This window comes from Heterocephalus glaber, unplaced genomic scaffold (assembly GCF_053883595.1).
Source record: "Heterocephalus glaber isolate CG9 unplaced genomic scaffold, H.glaber_assembly_v1.0 deba00001472, whole genome shotgun sequence".
NCBI classification, from domain to species: Eukaryota; Metazoa; Chordata; class Mammalia; order Rodentia; family Bathyergidae; genus Heterocephalus; species Heterocephalus glaber.
The window spans coordinates 74,277,296-74,303,336 of record NW_028258315.1 but is presented as its reverse complement, the minus strand read 5'-3'; the positions used below and the strand labels follow the sequence as shown (position 1 = coordinate 74,303,336).

The 26,041-nt window shown below is 37.6% G+C and overlaps 1 pseudogene; it reads right to left on the bottom strand.

Annotated features, from left to right (window-relative positions):
* Positions 1 to 615: 615 nt before the first annotated feature.
* LOC101706792 (SMAD family member 1 pseudogene) lies at positions 616 to 25,715 on the bottom strand (annotated as a pseudogene).
* Positions 25,716 to 26,041: the final 326 nt, after the last annotated feature.

Below are 26,041 nucleotides of genomic sequence, written 5' to 3'. Positions count from 1 at the left end.
ATTCACTAGTCTAATCAGTTCTTAACTTCCAAATATTCTGTACATACATATTTAGCAAAGAGCATATGCCTAACATTATTCTGACAGCAGTATGGTCAGCATACAATTTTAGAAAGATTACTATGTATATCATAAAGATTAACCTTTACTTAAAAAAACCAAAAACCATTACTCAACAAATAGTTTTAAAATATTATGAAAACCCATAAAAAGTCTCACCATGGGCTCTAAACCTGATAAAAACACACTTCAGAAAGACTATTAATGCTAAACTTCTGCCAAATGATGACCTTAAAGTGGCAAACATAAAAGCCTTTCTTAGGACCATTTTTCTAATGATAATCTGTCCTTGGTTTGGCCATCTCTTCTTTATATATCCTGCTAAAAGTCTGCATTTTAGTTGATTTTACAACGGAATATTATAACATAAACTAAACAGGTTCGTGATATCGACAGTATGTTACCAAGGTTTTTAAATTTCTGAATCCAACAGTTGGTCACAGAGGTCAAGTATTATCAAGGCTCCTTTGTCAACTCTCCATTGTGTCTGACTCATCCATCCTTCAAGTACATGCAAGGCTCAATAGTTTTCAAGAGGCAGAAGCCTGAGGCCGTTTAAAACACTGACGAAATAGGATTATGAGGTGAACTCATATGGGTGAGATCTTTATCCAGCCATTGGAGTGGGCCATGCAGGTGTATCTCAATCCAGCAGGCGGTGCTGTTAACATCCTGGCAATGGTATTCTGCTCCCCAGCCCTTCACAAAACTCATGTGTATAGTGGACATTTTTGTGAGCTCATGGACTGTTTCGAAACCATGGTTCACAGACTGTGCCAATAACCGAGCAAATTCTTGGTTGTTAAAAAATTTTAAACTACATCCACTAGGGATTTTGCAAACAGTAGTAAGATGAAATCCACGATGGTGGTTGCAGTTCCAACTTTGCACAAAGATGCTACTGTCACTGAGGCATTCGGCATATACCTCCCCTCCAACATAATAAAGATGAACTGCTTTTCCAATGTGCCACCTGGTGTTTTCGATAGTGGAATTCCGGTTAACATTGGAGAGCAGTCCAAGGCAGAAACGGTTCTTATTGTTGGAAGGATCGGTGAAGCCATCCACCAACACGCTGTGGAGGAAACATGGAACGCATCACCCACACGGTTATTGAGCTCATAGTAGACAGTAGAGCACCAGTGTTTTGGTTTCTCATAAGCAACTTTCTGAACATCTCCTCTGTTGATTTCAGAAGGCAGTGAAGGCCCCATCATATTTGTGTCCATTGGCTGAGAACCATCCTAAGTCATGGGGTCTTCAGGAGTCAGGTAGGCAGGTGGAGGCATATCAGCTGGCATCTGGAAAGGGCTGCCTGGGTCTGAGCTGGTAGGAGAGTGAGGGTAGGTGCTGCTGCTGCTACCCAGAGAGTTTGGGTAACTGCAGTTGGGACCCAAATGAATGACTTGAATTCAGTTCCATTTCTCTTGTTCTACTTCTGAGTTATCCCAACCAGAGAGGTAGGAACACTTCAAGTTTATCAGAAACTCTATCAGATAGGACAGAAACAAGCATAGGCATTGTTCTTAAAGAATGTTTTTAAGAATGTTCTAGGCCAGTGGTAGGGAACCTATGGCACTCATGCTAGTGCAGGCACGGCCCTCTCTGTCAGCACCTGAGCCAAGTCACTGCATTGTTTTTTCTAAACTAAAACCTCAGTATTCAGGTTTAATTGCCGTGCTGACACTTTGAGATAAATAAATGAGTTTTGGCCTACAGTTTGGGCACTAGGTTTCTAAAAGTTTTGCCATCACTGTTCTAGGCAAATTGCAAATAATTGCGAGGTGGGAAAGAAATGAACTGACCAGGAGCTACTGTTTGGATTTGTATAATTTGGTGAATAATAGGACCCTAAATGCTCTAACACTGAGAAGTTTGGACAGTGGGTGCTAGTGTTCTTCCACTCCACAGACAGATCCTTCATTGTGAAAAAACATTAACATTCTGACTTATACACCGTAAAAGTTTGGTTGGTGTGAACCAGTTTCAAAAACCCTGTCCAGGGCCAGGGATTTAGCTCAGTGGTTTTGTCACCTGCTGTGCAAGCACAAGGACCCAAGTTTGATCCCCTGTACCAAAAAAACCTCCCAAAAAACCAAAACCCTGTCCACTCTTGCAGGAGTTGCTGTTGATTAAAAGATCAGGTTTTGGAACGGCCACCCCAGAAGGCTCTGTCTGGGAGAGCAGACAGATTCTTTTTACATATTTGTCATTTGTCAAAAATGTATCATTATGAAATAAAAATCATGTACTAATTCTCAGGACTTGTAATCATTTCCTGGCATTAAAATGTTTTTCTTTATATATCCTTTTATTGGTACTTTTTAGGTATACAATATAATGACATTCATCATTGGAAATTTGCACCTTTACATAATCTCTTGGTTCTTATATTTTCCCTTTTCCCCTGCCTTCCCTTCAACCCCTCCATCCCTCCCTATTTACAGAGACTTTGTTTGCTTTTTTCATTTTCTCATATTAATTCCATTCCCTTCTTTCCTTTCGCCCTCCCCTCCCACTTCCCCTTCTCCTTTGCCCCTTTTCTTCCTATTTCACAGTATCTATTATACCTTTTAGTCCTTATTTACACTTTTCAGTTTCTCACACTAGAGAAACTATTTGGTATTTACACATGTGTGTTCTATTTATTCCACTTAAGAGTATTGCCTGGCATTAAATTTTGGAAGAAAGGCATTGCTTATGAGTGGAACTAGATCATGTAATAATCAATCCTCAAATTTCCATAAATCTGAGACTGGCTGATATATTCAACTTTAGCATAGTGAATGTGTTTCTGCTGGGGTCACAGAGATAGAATTTTTGAACTAGGAGCAGTGATTCTTAACCTATGTCCAGAATATGTACCTCAATAGATTTCACAAGAGGTGCCCATAAACACTAATGGCTGTTTTATAGATGCACGTAGATATTTTTGACTATTGTACTTTTGAATTTTTGGTAGTGGGTAGTTTTAGTCAGTATATATTTTCTAGATAGGAAATTGCTGTCATATAGGGAAGGCCTTGATAAATCTTTTTCTTGAAAAAATTTTAGGATAATGAGGAATTCTCATATTAGGAAACTAAGAGCCATGATACTAGACATACTTTCGAGCATTTCTCTTTGAATATCTTTCTTAATAATCTATTTTTCAAAGTGGTTTTTGAGAGATGGGATAGGAGGATCAACTACCTTCTCTAGCAGCCCTGGAATTTAGAAGTTCTGAGATAGTGCTTGAAGGGGATAATTGTGCTATAGGTGAGGTTCATATTTTGTTATGAAAGTTGCTAAGTCTGAGGGTGGAGTTTGGATGGAGCTTGTTTTCCAGCCTGTGAAAATAGTGTTAGAGCAAAGAGCAGGAGGAAAATGGCTCTACCTGGAGCTCACCCCAAGATCCTGGCCAAGATGGAGTGGTTTTTCCAGAACCCAATGGAAGAAGACAGTTACATTCCAGATGGCAGGCTTAGTTCCAGCCTGGTGTCTCCATGACACTTATCTGGGGTTGTAGAGACTGTGTCCTCAGTGACAACCTCCTCTAAGTCCAGAGCTGAAAACACATGCTAGGAGATCACTAGACTTCCGAATAATGGTCTTTCTCACTTCTGTGGTGCTTTACAACTTTGCAAGTATTTTATCTTGATCCCTTCTGCAGCCCTGTGAGGAAGGAAGGGTAAGATTATCTCATTGGAAAGATAAGATAAGCTCTCTGTTTCACTGAGATTACCTTTCTCAGTGTCACTCTGCTAACATGTAACAGAAATTGCAGCAAAGGTGTGACCTGAGCCTTTCTGAAACCAACCTACATATGTAGGTTTCAATTTCAAATGTAATTTAAAAGAATATAATTATCTTTTGTGAATCACAGAATCTCCAAATTAGAATTTGTACTCACTTTAATAACACACATAAAATGTGATATACTAAAAATATACTTGGAAATCCAGTTCAAAGTGGAAATATAATATTTAACAATAAATAAAGAATGTTTAATTTTAAAAGTCTCATTATTTAGTATCATTTTTAATATATTTCTACGAACAAGGTACTTTACATAGGTTATTCCATAACATCACCACTGTCTCCGAAGGTATTACCTCATTTTTAAAATAGGAAAATAGGTTCAGAGTTGCACATGGCTGCAGCACTGGGAGCATGGAATTTGAAATGTATTGCTGCTATTGTCTCTTATTCTACACTTCCAGTTTGATGTCTAAATATTTCCTACAAGAAAATCTATGAGTTTCTTGGATCATTATTTATTCTTTACTTCCTATTGCCTTCTACATAAATATTTAGCACCTTAGATTCCCAGCTTTTGGTTTGTTTTGCCATGCAGGTCTTGGAATGTTCTGTAAAGTCTCCCAAAGAACTGTAGGCAAAGGGGAATTAGGCTGGACTATCTCTAAACAGCTAAATATCTCATTACCATTGACCAGGCAGATGTCAGCATATCACACATTATTCCAAGAGTAGAGCAAGAGCCCCTCAGGTCGGCAGATAATCAAGTAACAGTGTTATGAGAGTTGACATCTTATGAATAATTATTTTAAAAATCTGTTCTTTTCAGTTCCTTCAACTCCAGATGGTCGAGTTGGTTCTATCAAGGTGCTAGTTGCCTTTTATGTTTTTTAAAGTAACTTTATTCATGGGATATATTGTGAGTTTATGGCCAAAAAAAGCGAAAGACAAATAATGGTGTGTAAAACAGGTAACACTTGGACTCCTCTGGGAACTCCTGTTAGAAGTTGGGCCTCAGTTATTTTCCTGTTTCATATTTGTGTCTGTTGGTATAAAGTTTTGTTGGTAGGATGGTAAATGGTAGAACACTGATATTTACAACAGGATATGAACATAAAATTCTAAGCTCATTCATTACAACTTTGAGGGACACCTATCTAAAGTTTGGGTTAGAAGATTTTGAGGGAAGAGCTGGCTAAGGACTTTTGAACTTTTTTCCAAAATGCATTTGAGATATGCCTGCTATAATTTATATTGAGATGTCCCCTCCCAAAGCATCATGTGCTCTTGGTGGGACTTTTGGAATGTGAAAACAGGCCTGAGGAGATGGACATGGTCATGAGCTGAAAAGGTCTATCTCCCTCATTCCTCCTTTGATCTCTCTCTCTCTGCTTCCTTCTGCCATGCATGAGCTATTCTTCCTTTGCTACACTCATTTGTGATGCTGCCTTGTCATGGAGCCAGCCAAATATGGACTGAAATCTGCACAAACTGTGAGCCAAAATAAACTCTTCCTCCTTACAGTTGTGGTTGTCAGGTATTGTGTTTCAGTGACAAGAAAGTAGCTAAGAAAAAACCCATGTTCTCCCAGAATGTGAAACCCTTGCATACCAAATGGACGAGGTAGAGAAGGGGTATGCATTTTCTATTGCCTTTAGGAAGCTGACATGGGCTCCTGTCCTGGGTGTTCCCCTATTGCCTTTAGACAGGCTCTATGTTCTCCAAAAGCTGCTTCACAGGGTTGCTGGTAAAGTTGTAAGGAATACTTTGATCTCTTGGATAAAAATAATTTTATTCAGTTTATGATAAACCACTCATTAAGGGGAAGTTTGAGAAAGGGAAAACAATACCACATAAAATATACACATTGATTGCAATATTCATCTTGATTTTGGAAATATGAAATATGAAGAAATGAACAATAAACATTTACTACAACTCAGCGTGTGGTTTGAAGACCACTTACACACCCATATTCCTAGTCCCACAGAATTGGAGGTGGGGAGAGTGAGTTGAAATCTTCTCTTCATGAACCTGCTCAGACATAATCTACACTCACACCCAGGACTATTAACTTCAGGCAAATCAAGCTGTTTCTTTCAAATACAGTGTACACAGACAATTGCAGTTCAAAAGAAACATCAAACAAATCTGTAAGATGTATCCACTGGAAAGTGTATGGAAAGTGGGTGGCTCACTGCTTTGCTATCAGCCTGGGGTGATGATTCATAAATTCATGGTGATGATGAGAATTCCTCCTTTCTCTTAGGGTAGATTCAGTGGAAGACAATCAAGCCTTGGAAAAGGGCACCTCTCCTAGCAATTCAATGACTCCAACTTTGTCATTTGTCCTCCTCAAGCCTCAGTTTTCTCTTCTGACATGTTGATGGGCCCCAAGATGACACAGAACTGAAGAAACTGGGAACTGAGAGGACTCAGTCTCTTAACTGAAGAGATAAGTTAATTCTCCCCAAGTCACATAGTTAGGAAACAGCAAAAGAAAAGCTGCAATCTGAGCATTGCTTCCTTGCATAATTACAGTTTACACATTCATGTGAATCGGACCTTCTTTATGGAGTTGAGAGGAAGACTTTCAGGTCAAGGGTGATCAAACATTTTGATTTACCTGGAACTGAGAGCATCCTTGAACATGAGACTAGCAGTTTTAAAACAAGGAAAACCTGGGCAAACAAGGACAAATTGGTTATCACAGCTGGTTACCATTTTTTTCAACTGTGATTACAGCATAGAATCACCTGAATAGCTTGGTAATGCAGATGCCCAGACAACATCCCAGACAACTGAATCTGAATAACTGAGAATAATTATACATTTTAAAAGTTATTTTGATGTAGAATACAGTATCAATGACCTTCTTCCCTTAGGAGACCACCCAAAAGTTATGTTCATATAATCATCCACAGTAAAAATGTGAAAAGTGGCTCAACAAAGTCTTACTGAAAAGCACATTGAAGAAGGTTGCCTTCCCTCCTCAAGGATACAACAGCTGGTGCAAACCCTCAATCAACTCAACCAACCAACTGTAGTGCTGGGTTGGGGGGGCTCCAAGGACCACAGTGCCAGCACAGCCCCAGGACCTGTTTGGGGAGGCAGATGCTGCTTCTGCAAAACCAGCTTCTGTAGGTTGGCATCCAGTCCCTCTGGCTCATCTCAAGGAGGAGGCAGAACACAGGCAATATGGTGTGATAAAAACAAATCTCTGTGTGGTGGGAGTTTTTTTCTCACTGCTGAATAAAATAAGTGCTTTCAGAATGGTTTAATGGAATCTGACTTTCTTTTTAGAAAGAATTGAAGATGTTTAGAAAGCTTAAGGTGAAGACTTATAAGAAAAATTATTTTTGAATTAAACTTCATGCAAAATAGGGACTATCATGTAGTGATTATGATAGCCAATATGCCTTGTCTTTCCTGATCCTGGTTCTCTGCATTATCAGTTGCTCTTTGAGAAGAGATAGAAGTTGAAAATAACTTCTCACCTATGGATTTAACAATTGCAATGATTGAAAATGCCACTCAAAGTAAAATTTCTATGTCTTTATATTTTTATTTTTTGATCACTGTGAGGTTTTTGGTTGAAAAACAATAGAATTGAAGACAATTTTGGGGGAAAAGGCGTTTTTCTCCAACAATTTTTTTTTTTGATACTGGGGATCGAACTCACGACCTTGTGCTTGCAAGGCAGGCACGGTGCCACTGAGCTAAATCCCTGGCCTGATTATTTTAATTTTTGTGTTTCCATGTTTGTCTTATTTTCAAATGCTAGTCCCAATAAGAAGACTGTAAGAAACTATACCTTAACACTTATTAAACCTCTTTGGAATGGGGTGACTTTATAAGCTTTGAAGCAATAGGAGAAATGACCAAAAAATTGACCAATTTTATTATAAGCTGTCCCTACTTAAAATATCAGGCTAGGCAGTGGCCAGGAGCACAGCTCCCAGTCCTCCACATGATCGCGGGGCACACAGCGATACTCTACAGGGTGCTGGCCTGCTGATCGACGCCACTAGGTTGGTTAAGTGTATCAAATGCACTTTTGATTTGTGACATTTTCAACTTATGATGAGTTTATCTGGACACAGAGCTATTGTAAGTCAAGGAACTTGTGTATATAAATTTAAATCTCTCAATTTTGTGTGTGTGTGGGTTTGTGTTACACACGGCTAGTTGGCACTCAGAATCTTGCCCCACCTCCTTCTCATGTGCATTATTGTGCTTCAAAACTCAAAAGGTAAAAATGGACATTCCAAGGCTCTTTTCCATATAGGGTGAAAAATTCAGATGAGCTTCGCCCATTAACGCAGGCCTGTGAGGATTTAGAGGCAGAAGTGAGACCCATACTGCTGTTGGCTATCCAGTTTTGTTCTGGAGTGTGTCTGTGGAGATGTGAATCTGAAGCAGTGATCCCATGTCTGCTTCCCACCTTCCTGGTGTCAGGAGACATCGGTGCTGCAGCACAGCAGTGGCTTCCTAATCTTGGGTCTCAGCTGCAGTGGCGTTTTCTTCCTGTTGGTGGCAGATGTAGCAGCAACTTTTAAGGATCAGTTCTGTGATGCTTTGGGAGGCATCCGTAAGGGTCCAAATGAGAGCGTGTTCCTACACAATAATCAGTGCTATAAACATCTAATTTTCAGTGTTAAATCACTTTTGTTTAAAATATCTACAGTGATTTCCGGTCTTTTTTTGTATTGAATTATGAAGTACTACTAGGAAAAGCCCCCCAAAAACATGAAGAAAAAAACAAATGAATAATTACTTCATACAAATAGAAGTGCAGATAAGTAGAAAGCATCTAAAGTAGATTTTCTTTCAGAAGTTTCCCTATGGCAAGCTCCACCAAGTGACTATCACAAAAGTAGCCACACACAAAGTATCATCCTATACTTTTGCTTACAAGTGATTACTTGCCCTTTAAATCACTCCTTCAGGAAAAGTAAAAAATGGAAACAAAGTCTCTGTAAATAGAGAAGGGTGGAGGGGGTGAGGGGAGGGCAAGGGAATGGGGAAAAAATAAGAACCAAGATGTATCATGTAAGGTACGCGCTCTCAATGATGAATGTAACTGTATTGTATACCTGAACTGTACCAATAAACTTAATGGAAAAAAAAATCACTCTTTCAGAAGCTTGACATTGGAAATGAAATCTTTTGGTATTTTTCCACATAGTTGGAATGGAGATATGTAAATCTTTTGCCTGTGGATAGGAAAGAACAGTAACCAAAGTAATACAGAAAAACAGAGACAAGAAAGAGTAGAGAATGAGAAAGATTACCTGGTTTCAGTTTGTTCCTGAGGCTTGGGAGCACATTTCTCATTTTGCTTGAGTTTAATGTGTTTTGGCTACTTATAAATAAAATCACAATAAGTCTAGCTGATATCTTTGCAATATCAGAAAATGGACAAAGAGATTCTTTACAACAAATATTTATTGGGCATGTTGTGCAAAAGAATCGAGGACTATGCTTCACCTTCATGGAGTTGACAGTTGAGAAGAAAAAAAAGACACTGAGCAACTCATCCTAAGGATGAATCCTTAGTGGGACCACTAGAATAGATGGTTAGCCAGAAGAGTCATTCACCCATTTTTGGTTGGGGAAATCTCTCAAGTATCAGTGATACTTCTGTCTTCTTTTCTGGCAGAGCACCATTTTATTAGTATGATCAAATGCCAAGGTCAAAAATTTCTGGGATGCAATGATGGAAAGCCTAACAGCAGACTTGGAGAGTCAAAGTTATGACATTAGGCAAGTCAAAGGAGGATTCCTATTTACTCCACCATTAGTAGCTTTTAATCTGTGGGCATAAGTGAGTGGTCCTCCTCCAAATGACAAACATTGCAAGATTCAAAAGGCTTAGGCCGGGGATTTAGCTCAGTGGTTTCGCTGCCTGCTGCATAAGCACAAGGACCTGAGTTCGATCCCCAGTACCAAAAAAAAAAAAAAAGAAAAAAAAGGCTCAAATCAGAAACATGTAGAATCTGAAAGATAGTTACAGTTCTCCTGCATACCTATGACTTTTCCTGAATGGTCCTGCTTTAATTCCAATGAGATATTTATCATCATTCTCCTCTGCAAGAATTGACACTATGAAAGTTTTAGAGAGGCATATAAACATGGTTACATATTTTAGGGTATTTAAAAATATTTGTGGGTTTTTATAGGTGCAGAAAATTTCTAGTGACTTCTAGGCATAGCTGTCAGCTGACTATTCCTTTGTTTTTCTGAGCTGAAGACTCTAGTTCTGGAACAATGTGTGTCCAGGAGAAATGCACCTGGAATCAGAAAGAATGATTCTAGGCTTTACTACTCAGCTGCACAATCTCCTAGGCCCAGTGGTGGTGAACCTATGGCACAGGTGTTATTTGTTTTGCTTTTATGACAAAAGATGTTAATGTATGAGTTGTTTTTTAAAATTATAACCTCAGTATTCAGGTTTAATTGCAGTGTCGGCACTTTGCGATAAATAAGTGGGTTTGGGGCTGCAGTTTGGGCACTTGTCTCTGAAGCATTCACCATCACTGTACCTAGGCCTTATTTCCTTATCTGTATAATAATATGCTCCAGCTCTACCCTGGGAATCTCTGTAGACCAAGAGATGGTCTAAGACAAATAAATATGCAAAAGCACAAACAGAAGATGGAAGGCAGATATTTTGTGCAATAGCTGAATTGCCAGCCAACTACAAATTGGTGTGAAATCCTGAACATGAGGGAGCAGAAGATGAGCTGGGCTCAGCTCACACCAACAAACATGTCATAGCCAGAGGAGCCGTCACCCCGGTTAAATACCAGATGAACTAAAGGCCATTGCCAGCAGCTGTGAAGAATGTCACCGGGATGCTGTCTGATTGCCCAGTGAGTCCTGTGAGTAAAGGGTGTGGGCTGCCACCAGAAGGTCAGCCGTGTCTCCAGTGGTTCAGCTGCAGGGCTTGGCTGGAGGCACCCATACACACAGGTGCTGCGAAATGTCTCTTCCCTGAAGCATGCACTGGGACAGGCCAACTGTGTGGGGTCAGATGAAGCGTCGCATAGATGGGCCACGATGGGAAAGGACTATGAATCTGGGGCAGGCAATGAGCTGTCGGGGAGCTGAGAAATGAGCCTGTGTTAGGACATCTTTTTCTTCTTTTTTTCTGTCCCTTAAGAGAAGACTTATTGTCCTGTTACTTTGCCTACTAGATTTTATTCTAAACTTCATTGGGGAAAAATACTAATTTAATATTGTATTTCTTGGAATCTTGATGGGGGTGGGGGGGATTTGTGAGTTGCTTCAAGTCTGTCGAGTAGGGGCAACATTGTTGCCCCTTTTCGACCACAAATGCTCTATTTTCATTGTTTCTTTTTCCCTTTTCTTTTGCTTGCTTATTGTACAGGTTTAAAATGTACATGATATTTATATTGGTGAAACACACACACACACACACACACACACACAGATTCCACCAAAAAAATGTATACACGCTTCAGGAAAAGAAAAATAGTATGACATTTTTTCAACAGATGGTGTTACTTTCATATGGGAGACCCTAGAGGATGTCATATATTGTAGAAAATCCACTACACTGCAGACCCTTGGAGAAGAAATTGAAAATACATATGTAGCAATCTCAATGACCAAGGTTTCCCAAGCAGCAGTTTCTCATACTAACAAAAATCTGGAAGCTGGGGCTGGGGGTTTAGCTCAGTGGTTCCACCACCTGCCCCGCAGGCTAAGGACCCAAGTTTGATCCCCGGTACCAAAAAAAAAAAAAAAAAAAGCACTAAGTGCACAATATGAAAAGTAGATTTACAGAATTCAAGCAAATTTTTAATAGAAAGGGTTTTATGTGGATTAAGGAATAAATATATTTTTAAAAAACCTGTCACAAATCTTTAACCTCATTTAACACATCAAGCAAAACCAGAATTTTACAAAATAACAAAAACAGAGGCATAATTGGAGCTAGTAAATTACTTTTCTTTTTCCCATTAAGTTTATTGGTACATTTTAGGTATAAAATACAGTTAAATACATCATTGGGATCTTGTACCATTACATGAGTGTCTTGGTTCTTATTTTTTTTCCCCTTCCCCTGCCCTCCCTTCACCCCCTCCACTCTTCCCTATTTGCAAAGGCTTTGTTACCATTTTTTTCCTTTTCTCAAAATTTTATTTTCCCTTCTTTCTTTTCCCCTACCCCTCCCACTTCCCCTGCTCCTTTAGACCTTTACTTCCTATTACACAATATCAATTACACATTTTAAAAATTACAATATCAAGATCTAGGAGATATTACCACAGAATTTAAAAGGATATAGAAAGCATGTCACAAAAATCTATTTTGAAATAAATTTGACAACTTCTAAGAAGTACCTTGGAAGACAAATTAATGAAACTGACTCTGGAAGAAATATAAAACTTGGCTCCCCTGCCACCATTCCATGCTCCTAGGGCAGAGAAGCTGAGCCAGTCCCAGCAGCCAGAAGGAAGATCCCCCACTGCCATTCCATGCTCCTAGGGCAGAGAAGGTGAGCCGCATGGGTGAAAGAAGCACCTCGCCCCCCACCAGAAATGAGAAGACATGCAAACAAGATTCAAAAATAGATTTCCAGATCACCTACAGCAACCCCAAAGGGAAACGAGATGGAACAATCTGATACTCAACCACCTGGACTCTCTGAACTGGCAACAAAGGAGGATCTGGGAAAAATGAAATCAGAAATAATTACTCAGATAACAGCAAAGATTGTGCTCATGGTGCAAGACATGATTAATAAATCTAGAGAGGACACAGATAAAAAAATAGAGGATCTGAGGAACATGATGAAATCCCAACATAGGAAACAAATGGAATCCATAAAACAGATGCAAACAGATTTCCAGGAGATGAAAAACTCCATCAAAAGTTTGCACTGCAGAATATACCAATGTAAGGATAGAATTTCAGATATGGAAGATAAGATTGCTATTAGTGACCAGAAAGAGAAAAATTGCTTTAAAATTGTAAGGGACCATGAGAAATCAATGTAGCAGCTGCTTGATGACGCAAAGAAGAATAACATAAGACTGATTGGATTCAATGAAGAAAGAGGAGAGAGTGCAGATGACATAAAAAAGCTGTTCACAGAAGTGATGGCAGAGAACTTCCCAAGGAGGGGAAAAGAGCTTGACATACAGATAAGTGAGGCATATAGGACTCCAAATAACCTTGATCAGAAAAAATCTACACATAGGCATATAATAGTTAGGATTCCAGAAATCCAACAGAAGAACAAAATTCTACAAGCAGTGAGAGAAAAGAAACAAATCACATACAAAGGAAAGCCCATCAGAATCACATCAGACTTCTCAATGCAAACCCTCAAGGCAAGAAGAGCTTGGAGTGATGTATTTCAAGCCCTAAAGGAAAACAGCCTCCAACCCAGATTGATGTACCCTGAAAAACTATCTTGCAAAATGGATGGAGAAATAAGATACTTTCATGATAAAGAGCACTTCAGGAAATTCATGAATACCAAACAAGCACTCCAAAAAATTTTAGACAATATTCTGGGAAAAGACAATGAGGATCACAACCCCAGGAAACCCAGCAGAATGAATCCATTGGGTGTGACAAATTAAACACAAAATGGGAGAATCCAACCAAAAGAAAAAGTCATGACAAGGCTTTTAAAACTTTTGACTTCATCTCCCTAATGAGTGTATAATTCAATCTTGTTATTGTACTGATTATTATTTTTCTGATTCTAGTGTTGCACACCTTTCCTTGTGCTGAACTGGCTATTTATCATCTTGTGTCTACTTTTTAATTGGGTTGTCTATTAATGAGCTGTAAGAGTTCTTTATATATTCTGGTCACAGACTATATGCATTGTAAATATGGTCTGTTAAAGGACTACTTTTCATTTTAACGATGTCATTTAAAGTTCTAAATTTTGATCGAATCTCATTTATCAATTTTTTTCTTTTATACATCATGTGTTTTGTATCCTAGGTAGTTCTTGCCTACCCTGAATTCATAAACATTTTCTCTTATAATTTCTCCTTCAAGTTTTATACTTTTAGTCTTTCATATTTAGGTTCATAGATTCCTTCAAGTTATTTTTATATATGGAAATAAAGGGTTGAGGTTAATTTTTGTAGACGGATACCAGGTGTTCTTATACCGTTTGCTGAAAACACTATCTTTTCCTCAGCTCTCGAATCAAGTTTATATTCTATAAAATGCTAATGTTAAATAATCTTTCAAAACTCAGTGGACCATATATGTGTGGTTCTATTTCTAGATGCTCTGTTTTATTCCAATGATCTATATGTCTTTCCTTAGACCAACACTGCCTTGATAACTGTAGCTTTAGAAGAAGTCTTAAAATTAGGTACTAAATGTCTTCCAACACTGTTTTTTTTTCTTTTTCTTTTTACTTTTCCAGGTTCTTTGTACTCATACATAACTTTTAAACTTCAATTTCCAATTCTTCTTATATAGCAAGTATACATAGACCTGATTTTTTTTTTTTTTTTTTTTTTTTTTGATACCGGGGATCCAACTTGGGTCCTTCCGCTTGCGAGGCAGACCTGAATTTTTATATATACTTTGTGTTTTCTAATCCTGCTAAATTCAAATACAAGTTCTAGAGGCTCCTAGAGATTTCTTAATATTTTCTCTGTAGATGATCATTTCATCTACATACAAAGATTTTGCTTCTGCCTTGCCAATCCTGTCCTAATTGTGTCATTTTATTGTCAGACTATTTGGTTGGGTCTAGGTTTCAAAGTTTAATGGACAGATCAAGAGTAGGCATATCTGCCTTTGTCCCCCACCTTAAGGAGAAAGCATTGTATCTTCTCCATTCATATAACGCATTTTTGCTGGAAGTATGGAGTACATGTCTTTAATCTGTTGAGAAGTTTCTGTTCTACTTCTAGTCTCCTGATAGCTTTTACCATGAACAGCTGTGGAATTTAGTCCAATACTTTTTCTCCAACTAGTGACAGGATCATGTGGTTTTTTCCTTTCCTCTGTTAAAATGATGACTTTTGGGGATGGATCTTTCAGTGCTGAACAAACACTGCCATCCCTATAACAATACCACTTTCTACATACTGCCAGATCTGACTTCTAATAGTTTGTTTTGTTAAACAAATTTCTATCTATGTTCATCCTTTTTTCTTCTATTATCTTTATCCAGTTTTAGGATTAGTACAATGTTGATTTCCTAAAATGAAGGGAGAAATGTTCCTTCTTTTTTGTGCTTTAAATGTTTGATATAATTTATTAGTTAAAATGTATAAGAGCCTGTTGTTGTCATACAGGTAGGTTTTCAAGCTAGGAATATACTTTCTTTAATAGGTGCTATTCAAATTTTATATTTCTTCCAGAGTTAGTTGCATTAATTTGTTAAAATAATAACCAAATTCAATAAAGTGCTGAATACAAGGTCAACACACAAAAATCAATAGCTTACCTCTACATGAACAGCAGACTCACTGAGAGAGAAATAGGGCAAAAAATTCCTTTCACAATAGAATCCAAAGAACTGAAATACCTAGGAATCAACCTAACAAAAGAAATCAAAGACCTATTCTCTGAAAACTATAGCACTCTGAAAAGAGAGAGTGAAGATGATATCAGAAAATGGAAAGACATCCCTGGCTCCTGGATAGGAAGGATCAATATAGTGAAAATGGCCATACTTCCAAAACGGCTGTATAGATTCAATGCAATCCCAATTGAGATCCCAGCAGCATACTTCATAGACCTTGAAAAAACTATCCAAAAATTCATTTGGAGCAAGAAGAGACCCAGATTAGCTAAAGCATTTCTAGGTAACAGAGACATGGCAAGGGGTATCACAATCCCCAGCCTGCAACTATACTACAAAGCTACTGTGATAAAAACAGCATGGTACTGGCAAAGAAACAGGCCTGAGGACCAGTGGAACAGATTTGAAGATGCATAAACTTCTCCAGACACACTCAGCCATCTCATCTTTGATAAAGGAGCCAAACACCCTCACTGGAGGAAAGAGCCCCTTTAATAAATGGTGTGGTCAAAATTGGGTTTCAACTTGCCAAAGATTAAAACTAGACCTATATCTCTTGCCATGCACTAAACTAAAATTGAAATAGATTAAAGATCTAAATATTAAAATAGAAACGCTGAACCGATTGGAACAGAGGTTAGGTAGAACTCTTGAAGACATCGGTGTAGGAAAAAATTTTATGAACAAAACCTTAGTGAGCTAGCTCAAACAATCGAGTGGGATCTCTTCTTATTAAAAAGCTTCTGCACAGCAAGAAAAACCACCACCAGTGTGAAGAGACAACCCACAATGTGGGAAAAAATCTGCACCTGCTCTTCCTCAGACAAAGGCCAACTATCTCACATCTATAAAGAACTTAAAAAGATCAGACATCCCACATTTCAAGACCCAATCTGAAAATGGGCTTCTGAAATGAACAGACATTTCTCAGACAAAGTAGTAGAAATAGGAAATAAATAAAGGAAAAAATGTCAATATCGCTGGTCATTGGAGAGATGCAAATGAAAACAACACTGTGATTCCATCTTACCCCAGAAAGAATGGGTGCTATCATGAAATCAACCAACAACAAATGTTGGCAATGCTGTGGGGAAAGAGGAACCCTGCTCCACTGCTGGTGAGAGTGTTGACTGGTGCAACCACTGTGGATATCAGTATGGAGATATCTCAAACAATTAGGACTGGAAGTCCCATTTGACCAAGCTATTCCCCTGCTGAATATCTTGCCCAAAGATTTAAAAGAATCATACCACAGTGAGATATGTGCACCCATGTTCATAGCAGCACAATTTGTTATAGCTAAAACTTGGAAACAGCCCAAATGCCCATCAGCTGGAGACCGGATAAAGAAAACATGTTTTTTTAATAAAATGGAGTACCACTCAGCCATAAAAAATGAGAAATTAGAGACATTTATAGCTAAATGGACACATGCTGAGGCAATACTCTTAAATGAAATGCATAGCACACACATGTATAAATACTGAATAGTTTCTCTAGTGTGAGAAATTGAAAGTGTAAGTAAGGACTAAAAGATATAATAGATAATGTGAAATAGGAAGATAACAGGCAAAGGGGAAAGGGATGTGGGAGGGGAGGGTGAAAGGAAAGATGGGAATGGAATTAATATGAGAAAATGAAAAATTGGAAACAAAGTCTTTGTAAATAGGGAGGACTGGAGTGGTTGAAGGGAGGGAAGGGGAAGGGGAAAAAATAAGAACCAAGAGAGATTATGTAAAGGTGCAAATTTCCAATGATGAATTTCAGTATATTCTATACCTGTAATGTATCAATAATATAAAATTTAAAGAAAAAAGCTGGTTTCATGTTTCTGTTTTAATATTTAGATCTTTAAACCATTTAGATTTGAGTTTAGTGCAGGGTGAGAGACATAGGTCTAGTTTTAGTCTTTGGCAAGTTGAAACCCAATTTTTCCAGCACCATTTATTGAAGAGGCTATCTTTCCTCTAGTGAAGGTGTTTGGCTCCTTTGTTGAAGATGAGGTGGCTGACTTGGTTTGGAGTTGTTTCTGTATCTTGTAATCTGTTCCACTGGTCCTCAGGTCTGTTTTTTTGCCAGTACCATGCTGTTTTTATCACAGAAGCTTTGTAGTACAGTTTCAAGTTGGGGGTTGTAATACCCCTTGCTATGTGTCTATTACCTAGAATTGCTTTTGCTATTGTAGGTCTCTTCTTTTTCCAAATGAATTTTTGAATAGTTTTCTCAAGGTCCATGAAGTATGTTGCTGGGATCTCAATGGGGATTGCAATGAATCTATATAGCAGTTTTGAAAGTGTGGCCATTTTCACTATATTGATTCTTCCTACCCAGAAGCAGGGGATGTCTTTCAATTTTCTGATATCATCTTCACTCTCTCTTTTCAGAGTGCTATAGTTTTCAGAGAAGAGGTCTTTGATTTCTTTCATTAGGTTAATTCCTAGGTATTTCATTTTCTTGGATGCTATTGTGAAAGGAATCGTTTTCCCTAGTGCTCTCTCAGTGAACCTGTTGTTCATATAGAGGTAAGCTATTGATTTTTGTGTGTTGACCTTGTATCCAGCTACTTGACTGAATTTGGTTATTAAGTGTAGAAGACTTTTGGTGGAGTTCTTGGGGTCTTCTATATAGAGTATCGTGTCACCTGCAAATAATGACAATTTGACTTCTTCATTTCCTATCTGTATTCCTTTTATTTCTTTCTCTTGTCTAATTGCCATGGCTAATATTTCCACAACTTTATTGAACAACAGTGGTGATAGCAGACATCCTTGTCTTGTTCCTGATTTCAGTGTGAAGGATTTCAGTTTTTGAGCATTTAGTCTGATATTGGCTGTTGATTTTTCATAGATGACTTTGATCAGATTGATGTAGAGACTGTGTACTCCAATTTTTTGTAGGGTTTTTATCATAAATGCATGTTGGATTTTGTCAAATGCTTTTTCTGCATCTTTTGAGGTGATCATGTAGTTTTTGTCCTTGGCTCTATTGATATAGTGTATTACATTGATGAATTTGCATATGTTGAACCATCCATGCATCCCTGGGATGAATCCTACTTGTTCAGGGTTTGTGATTTTCTTGATGATCTCCTGCATTCCATTTGCCAGTATCTTATTAAGGACTTTTGCATCTATGTTCCTTAGTGAGATTGGCCTATAGTTCTCTTTTTTTGGTTGGGTCTTTCTCTGCTTTGGGAATCAAGGTGATGCTTGCTTCCAGGAATGAATTTGGGGGTATTGCTTACCTTTCAATTTCATTGAAGAGTTTACACAGTAGTGGCGGTAGTTCCTCTTTAAATGTCTTGTAGAATTCAGCAGTGAAGCCATCAGGGCCTGGGCTTTTCTTAGTTATTATGTTTTTAGTTATGTTTACAATTTCATTGACATTGGGTTGTTTAGAATATTTAGGTCTTTTTCATTCAACTTTGGTAATTCATACATATCTAGAAATCTGTCCATTTCTTCTGTGTTTTCCATCTTATTGGCATAAAGGTTCTCAAAGTAAGTATTGATGATCCTCTGGATTTCTGCTGGGTCTGTTGTAATTTCACCCTTTTCATTCCTAATTGCATCAATTTGGGCCATTTGTTTCCTTTTTCTGATAAGATTAGCTAAGGGCTTGTCAATTTTGTTTATTCTTTTGAAGAACCATCTCTTGGTCTCACTGATGTTTTGTACTGTTCTCTTAGTCTCCATTGCACTGATTTGTGCTATGATCTTAATAATTTCCTCCCTTGTATGAGCTTTGGGTTTGTCCTACTCTTCTTTTTCTAGAAGCTTGAAGTTCAGCATCAGGTTGTTTAATTGGGCTCACTCTGTTTTCCTAATATGTGTATTCACTGCTATGAATTTCCGTGGTAAGACTGCTTTCATTGTGTCCCATATATTCCAGTATGTTGTATTGTCATTGCCATTTAGTTGAAGGAACTGTCTAATTTTTTCTTTAATTTCCTTTGTGACTCATGTGTTATTCAAAAGTGTGCTGTTCAATTTCCATGTGTTTATGAAATTCTTGAGGTTTCTTTTGCTATGGATCTCCAATTTCATTGCACTGTGGTCTGATAATATACAGGGCATAACTTCAATTCCTTTGCAGTTCCCTAAATATGTTCTATAAGCGAATATGTGGTCTATTTTGGAGAACGACCCATGTGCAGCTGAAAAGAATGTGTATTCTGATTTTGTGGGGCGAAACACTCTGTAAACATCTGTTAAATTCATTTGTTCAAGATTTTGATTGAGTTCTAGTATTTTGTCATTTGTCTTTCATCTAGTTTGATCTGTTTGTGACAGTGGGGTATTGAGGTCCCCCACTTCTATTGTATTAGTGCTTATTTGATTTTTCATGTCTGTTAGTATTTGTTTTATAGAGTTGGGTGCAGAAGTGTTTGGTGCATAGATATTTATGATTGTCATCCCTTCCTCTTGGATTGTTCCCTTTACAAGGATGTAGTGTCCTTTTTTGTCTCTCTTAATCAGTGTTGGTTTGAAATCCACTTGGTCTGCAAAGAAGATAGCTACTCAAGCTTTTTTTTGGATTCCTGTCACATGGAGTATTGTTTTCCACCCTTTAACTTTCAGTCTATGAGTTTCTTTTTGAATTAAGTGTGTTTCTTGTATGCAGCATATTGTTGGATATTGCTTCTTAACCCATTTTGCCAGCCTATTTCTTTTGACTGTTGAATTGAGATTATTAACATTGATGTTTATAACTGAAACATATTGACTTATCATTGTGATGACTTTTTCTTTTTGTTGTATTCTCCCCCTTTGCTTTTAATTTCTTTCATGCCCAGTGGATTCATTCTGCTGGGTTTCCTGCAGTTGTGATCCTTATTGTCTTTTCCTAGGATTTTGTCTTAAATTTTTTGGAGTGCTGGTTTGGTATTCATGAAGTTCCTAAGGTGCTCTTTTTCATGAAGGTATCTTATTTCCTCATCAATTTTAAAACATAGTTTTGCAGGGTACATCAATCTGGGTTGGAGGCTGTTTTCCTTTAGGGCTTCCAATATGTTGCTCCAAGCTCTTCTTGCCCTGAGGGTTTGCATTGAGAAGTCTGCTGTGATTCTGATGGGTTTTCCTTTGTATGTGATTTGTTTCTTTTCTCTAACTGCTTGTAGAACTCTGTTCTTCTGTTGGGTTTCTGGAATCTTAAGAATTATATGCCTTTGTGTATATATTTTTTGATCAAAGCTAGTTGGAGTCCTATATGCCTCACTTATCTGTATGCCAAGTTCTTTTCCCCTGCTTAGGAAGTTTCTGCCATCACTTCTGAGAACAGTTTTTTTTATGTCATCTGCACTCTCTCCTGTTTCTTCATTGACTCCAATCAGTCTTATGTTATTCTTCTTTGCATTGTCTGCCAGCTACTGGATTGATTTCTCATGATCCCTTACAATTTCAAAGCAGTTTTTCTTTTCCTAAAAGAAAAATTGGTCACTAATTGCAATTTAATATTCTATATCTGAAATTCTGTCTTCACATTGGCTCATTCTTCTGCATAGACTTTCAGTGGAGTTTTTAATCTCCTGGAAATCTGTTTGCATCTGTTTTAGGGAATCCATTTTTTTCCTATGTTGGGATTCCATCATGTCCCTCAGATCCTCTATTTTTTTTATCTGTGTCCTCTATAGATTTATTAATCATGTCTTGTACAATGGGCACAATCTTTACTGTTATCTGAGTAATTATTTCTGATTTCCTTTTTTTCCAGATCTTCTTTTGTCTCTAGTTCAGGGAGTCCAGGTGGTTGTGCATCAGAATATTCCATCTCATTTCCCTTTTGGGTTGCAGCAGATGATTTGTAAGTCTGGTTTTGAGACTTGTTTATGTGCCTTCTCATTTTGACAGGTGGTGGTGAGGTGCTCCTGGTGCCCATGCTGCTCACCTCCTCTGTGCTGGGAGCAGTGGTAGGTTGGCCTGGAAGCCTCCCACTCTGCACTGGGAGCTGTGGCACATTGACCTGGAAGCCTCCTCCTCTGTGCTGGGAGCTGTGGCACATCAACCCAGAAGCTTCCTCTGTGCTGGGAGCATCCCCCCCGACTTTTTTCTTAACTTCATAGACTTTATTTTTTGGAACAGTTTTAGGTTCATACGAAAATTGAGTGAAAAGTACAGAATGTTCTTGAATACCCCTCACTTATACAGGCAAAGCCTCTCTCATTAGCTACATTCCCCACCAAAATGGTGCATCTGTTGTTACAACTGGTGATCATGATTGATGAATCTACACAGATATCTCATTTCACCTGAAGTCTATAGTATACATTAATATTCACTCTTTTTCATTGTTTAATGACATACCTGTTTAATGACTATTCAGATTTGTGATCTGCCGCTTGGCTGTATGACCCTCCCTTCTATGTTTTTGTACTGTTCTGTACATCTTGTTTACAGAGCCTAAATGTCTTCTTTGTAACAGTATACCTTGTTTATATATTACTGTAACTTTTATTAATTGTACTGTACAATACAATACTGTAGTTTTGGAGACCAATTCATTTATTGACCTAGTCACAGGAGTAGAACTCAGTCTTTAAATAGGGAGTGTCTGTAAAATATATACAGACGCAAAGAAGAAATAAAACTATTTTCAGATGATGTGTCTATGTTTAAAATCCTAAGGATTCTCTAATAACAAGAAAAAAATGGCTAGAAATAGTGGCTTCATTAAAGTTGGAGGATACCAAAACAATATCCAAAAAGTAGTATTTCAAGCACCATGTGGGGAATTAAAGTTTAAGAACAATGCCTTTTAAAATCAATAGAAGAGAAACCATATTTAAAATGCACAAGTTCTTATACTGCACATTATAGAATAGTAATGGAATAAATCAAGGAATACTTAAATGTAAAGATGTACCATGTTTACGAATTGGAAGACTAACCACAGAAAGGAAACCAATTCTCAACAATGCAAACTGATATCAACATCTGAGCCAGATTTCATTATAAAAGAAAATCTAAAGTGTTGGAAAACCTTAGTGTTGGAAAATAAAAACATATGAGTGTTAATCAATTTTAAATACAAATAAAAAGGAGTCACTTTATTCAATCTTAACATTTACTGTATAGCTAAAGTAATCAAGTAAATAGCACATGCTTAACATGCTCATGACCTTGGATTCAATTTCCCAACATCACATACATGCACCTGTTTTGCCTTCTTTCTTTAAATATAAAAGGATTTCACAACTCAAGCTTTCATATTTCCCATAAAAAACTATGGTGCACAAAAGCAACAAGGTAGAATGAAGATATTCAGTACATTTCTACACTTGCTCTCAACATTCTAATTCTTAACACTGGACAGCAATGAATATGTAAGTATTCACTCTTGATGTTGAACATTCTATGACTTTGGACAAATTTATAATAAAAAATCTCTATCCATAGCCACATATTGAGCAGTTTCACTGTCTAAAAATCTGTGCTCTGTCTCTTTGTCTCTCTCTCTCTCTCTCTCCATTAATCCCTGGCAACCACTTGTCTTTTAATTGTGTTCACAGTTTTGTCTTTTCCAGAATGGCAGCTACATTGCCTATGATTGATTCTGGGTTGTTTTGTTTTGAGAGTGCTGGAGATTGAACCCAGGGCCTTCACACTGAGCTATACCTCCAGGTTTTCTTTTTGTTTTTTGAGATGGGGTTCTTTCCAAGGTGCCCAGGCTGGGCTAGAACTTGCAGTCCTCCTGCCTCACAGATTACTTGGATTACAGACATGTACCACCCTGCCTAGTTGGTTCTGTTGTTAAAGCAACAGAATTTATTACATGGTAGTTTTGGAATATTATTAACTTCTTTAATATCCTTGGACACTGATTCATTTACAGAATGGTGAAAGAATACTTGCTCTGTCCCATACATCCTTGGACTATTGTGGAAGTTGAATGACTTGTACAACAATGTTTTGGAAATAGCTATTGTATAATGATATCCATAGGGAAGAGAATAAACACAAGTTTTTGAAGATGATGGAAGTCATTCTTTAAAACACTGATATTTTGTGATCTTTTGAAAAAGGTTGGAGAATACGTTTGTCTTTCCTTTATGCACAGAAAAACCTGGGAGGTAAAAAACTGAGGCAACTTACCTATATTCAGTGAGTCCTTTGTATTTGCATATTTTATCTAGAATATTAAAACCATAAAATGAAGCTAGTCATAGTTTTACTTTTAAAATCATATTAATTAAGAAATTTTTATTGGCTAAACTGTGTCCTACCAATGCATATGTTGACATCCTAACCCAGTCCCTCAGAATGTGTCTGTATATAAAGACTGTCGGTAAGGAGGTAATTAATTTTATTTATTTATTTATTTATTTTTTATGGTACCGGGGGATCGAACTCGGGTCCTTGAACTTGCGAGGCAGGCGGCAGAACCACTGAGCTAAATCCCAGCCCCAAGAGGTAATTAATTTAAATGAGCTTCTTGTGGTGGGACTAAATCCAGCACACTGCAGGTTCTATGTGAAGAGAAGATTATGAACAGACAGAATCAGAGGAAGACCAAGTAGAGACACAGGGAGAAAACAAGTGCCCACAAACCAAGAAAAAAGCCTCAGAATGAAACCAACTTTGCTGACACCTTGATCTTGGAACTTGGGGCTTTCAGTATTTCATAAGTTTAATGGTATCATAAGTTTAAGCCACTTAGTTGGTGGTATTTTGTTATAGCAGAAAAATAATACAGAAAGATTTCATTGTTGATAGCTTGATTTTAAGGGATGTTTTTACTAAAGTAAAACTTGTATAAATGGAGCAACAATATCTGTTTGAGTATAAAATTAGAAAAATCATTTTTTTCTTTATTGGGAATCAAATTCAAACCTTCAAATGGACTTTCTAAGCTGAGGATTAACTGTGGCTAAAGAATAGAGTATGTATTATTTGGTTGACAGTAATTTTTTATGTTGATAGTAATATTTTTTATGTCCTGATTAAGCACACTTATAGATATGGAATATTTTTGTATATCATCAGCTACTTATGCCTCATTAATAAATAAGTGACATGTGGAGAGCTGACAGTGATACAAGTAAGAAATAGGCTATCTACACCCTGGAGGTAGAGAAGGAATAAAACAGAGGTTTTGATATGTCAAAGGGTGGTGAAGATAGTGCTTCATAACCAAGCAACACGAATCCTTTCACATGAACCTAGCTGAACTTCTTGGATGTTTGAATCATTGAAATGAGTTCTAGATCATGGGCCAGGGAAGAATGTCTGTAACTGTTCCTTAAATTTAATGTTCTCTGAATTATTTGGTAGTCTTTTGAAAGTGCAGATTGTGAATCAGGCAGGTATGAGAAAGGGCATGAAAATTCTGTGTTTCTGGCAAGCTCTGAGAAAATGCCAATGCTACTGGTTTGGGACAACATTTTGAATAGAACTTAAAATATTTGAATAAAAGAAGAAGGAAGGCAAATCATAAAGACATCAAAAAAGTTCAGAGCCACCCAGCTTCATTTTGAAATTAAAGACACACAAATTAAAATAACCGAATAGTGTGATTTGCCTATCCATTCAGCAAAGCTCTGAAGATTTGGGATACCTCTTAGGAGACAGGATAGAACTCTTATGTTTTGGTGGTTGGGATGTTAATAGTACAACTTAGATGATGGGAATTTGGCTTTACCTATTAAAATTGAAAAGACATTCACTTTTGAACCCAATATTTTTACATCTGTAAAGGAACTCTATAGTTACATCCACATTTGTACAAAAACTTGCTGTATACTTCCCATGAAAGGGTTATACATATAAGTATATTCATATGCTAGAACATGCATAAATTCCCTTGGAAAAATACAACAAAGAAATCTCAGCATAGCTTCTGACAGAGAAGTGTCAGAAGAATTTGGAATGGAAGGAGGTTTCCCACCTTTGTACAGGTAATTTTTTTTAAATAATCAAAGAGACAGCACCTCTTCCTCTCACCATCATCAGGCATTCTCACCCTGGATGTTGCATATTTTTTTCTTGAACTTATGCTTTTTCCATTTATGTCTTGCTAATGACTTGGAATTCCCAAATCTCTTTTTAGTCTTAATTCCTATACCTCATATGTCAATTTCTGACAAAATTTTTGTTTATTTGGTTTTCCAATGTTTCCTTACTCTGTTTCTATGAGACTCTGTTGAGTTGCTTGACCCTGTTCTCCCTGTGGTAGGAGTCATGGTTCAGAGTGGCTTCTGCATGCAGAGGAAAGGCTGCTGGTCTGCTGCTTCATCTGAAAGGGATTACACATGAAGTAGACACCATGACTGACCTTCTATGACAGATTTTTCCTCCAAATCTACTTGTCCTCCAGTCGTTTGTGATATGTCACTTCTCTTTCTATCCGTGAAGCAAACTATCCAGTCCTCCTGGACCATGCCTTGTTGTCATTATGCTATGGGTTGCACTTGCATATTAAATCACTACTCAGAGCTCCTGTTTGCTTGTTTGTTTGTTTTGTTTTTTTCTGGTACTGGGGATTGAACTCAGCAACTTGTGCTTGCCAGGCAGGCGTGGCGCCATTGAGCTCCTGTTTTTTAAGAGCCTTAGGTGGTCCTTGGCCATCCTGTGCAGGTTGGCCTAGAATCAGTTTGTGGGACCCATTCTGCTTACAGACCACAGCAGACTAAGATGGGTATCATTTTTCCGTTTACTAAAAGATTTACAAAATGCAAACAGGATCACACCCCAGAGGCTGAGAGAA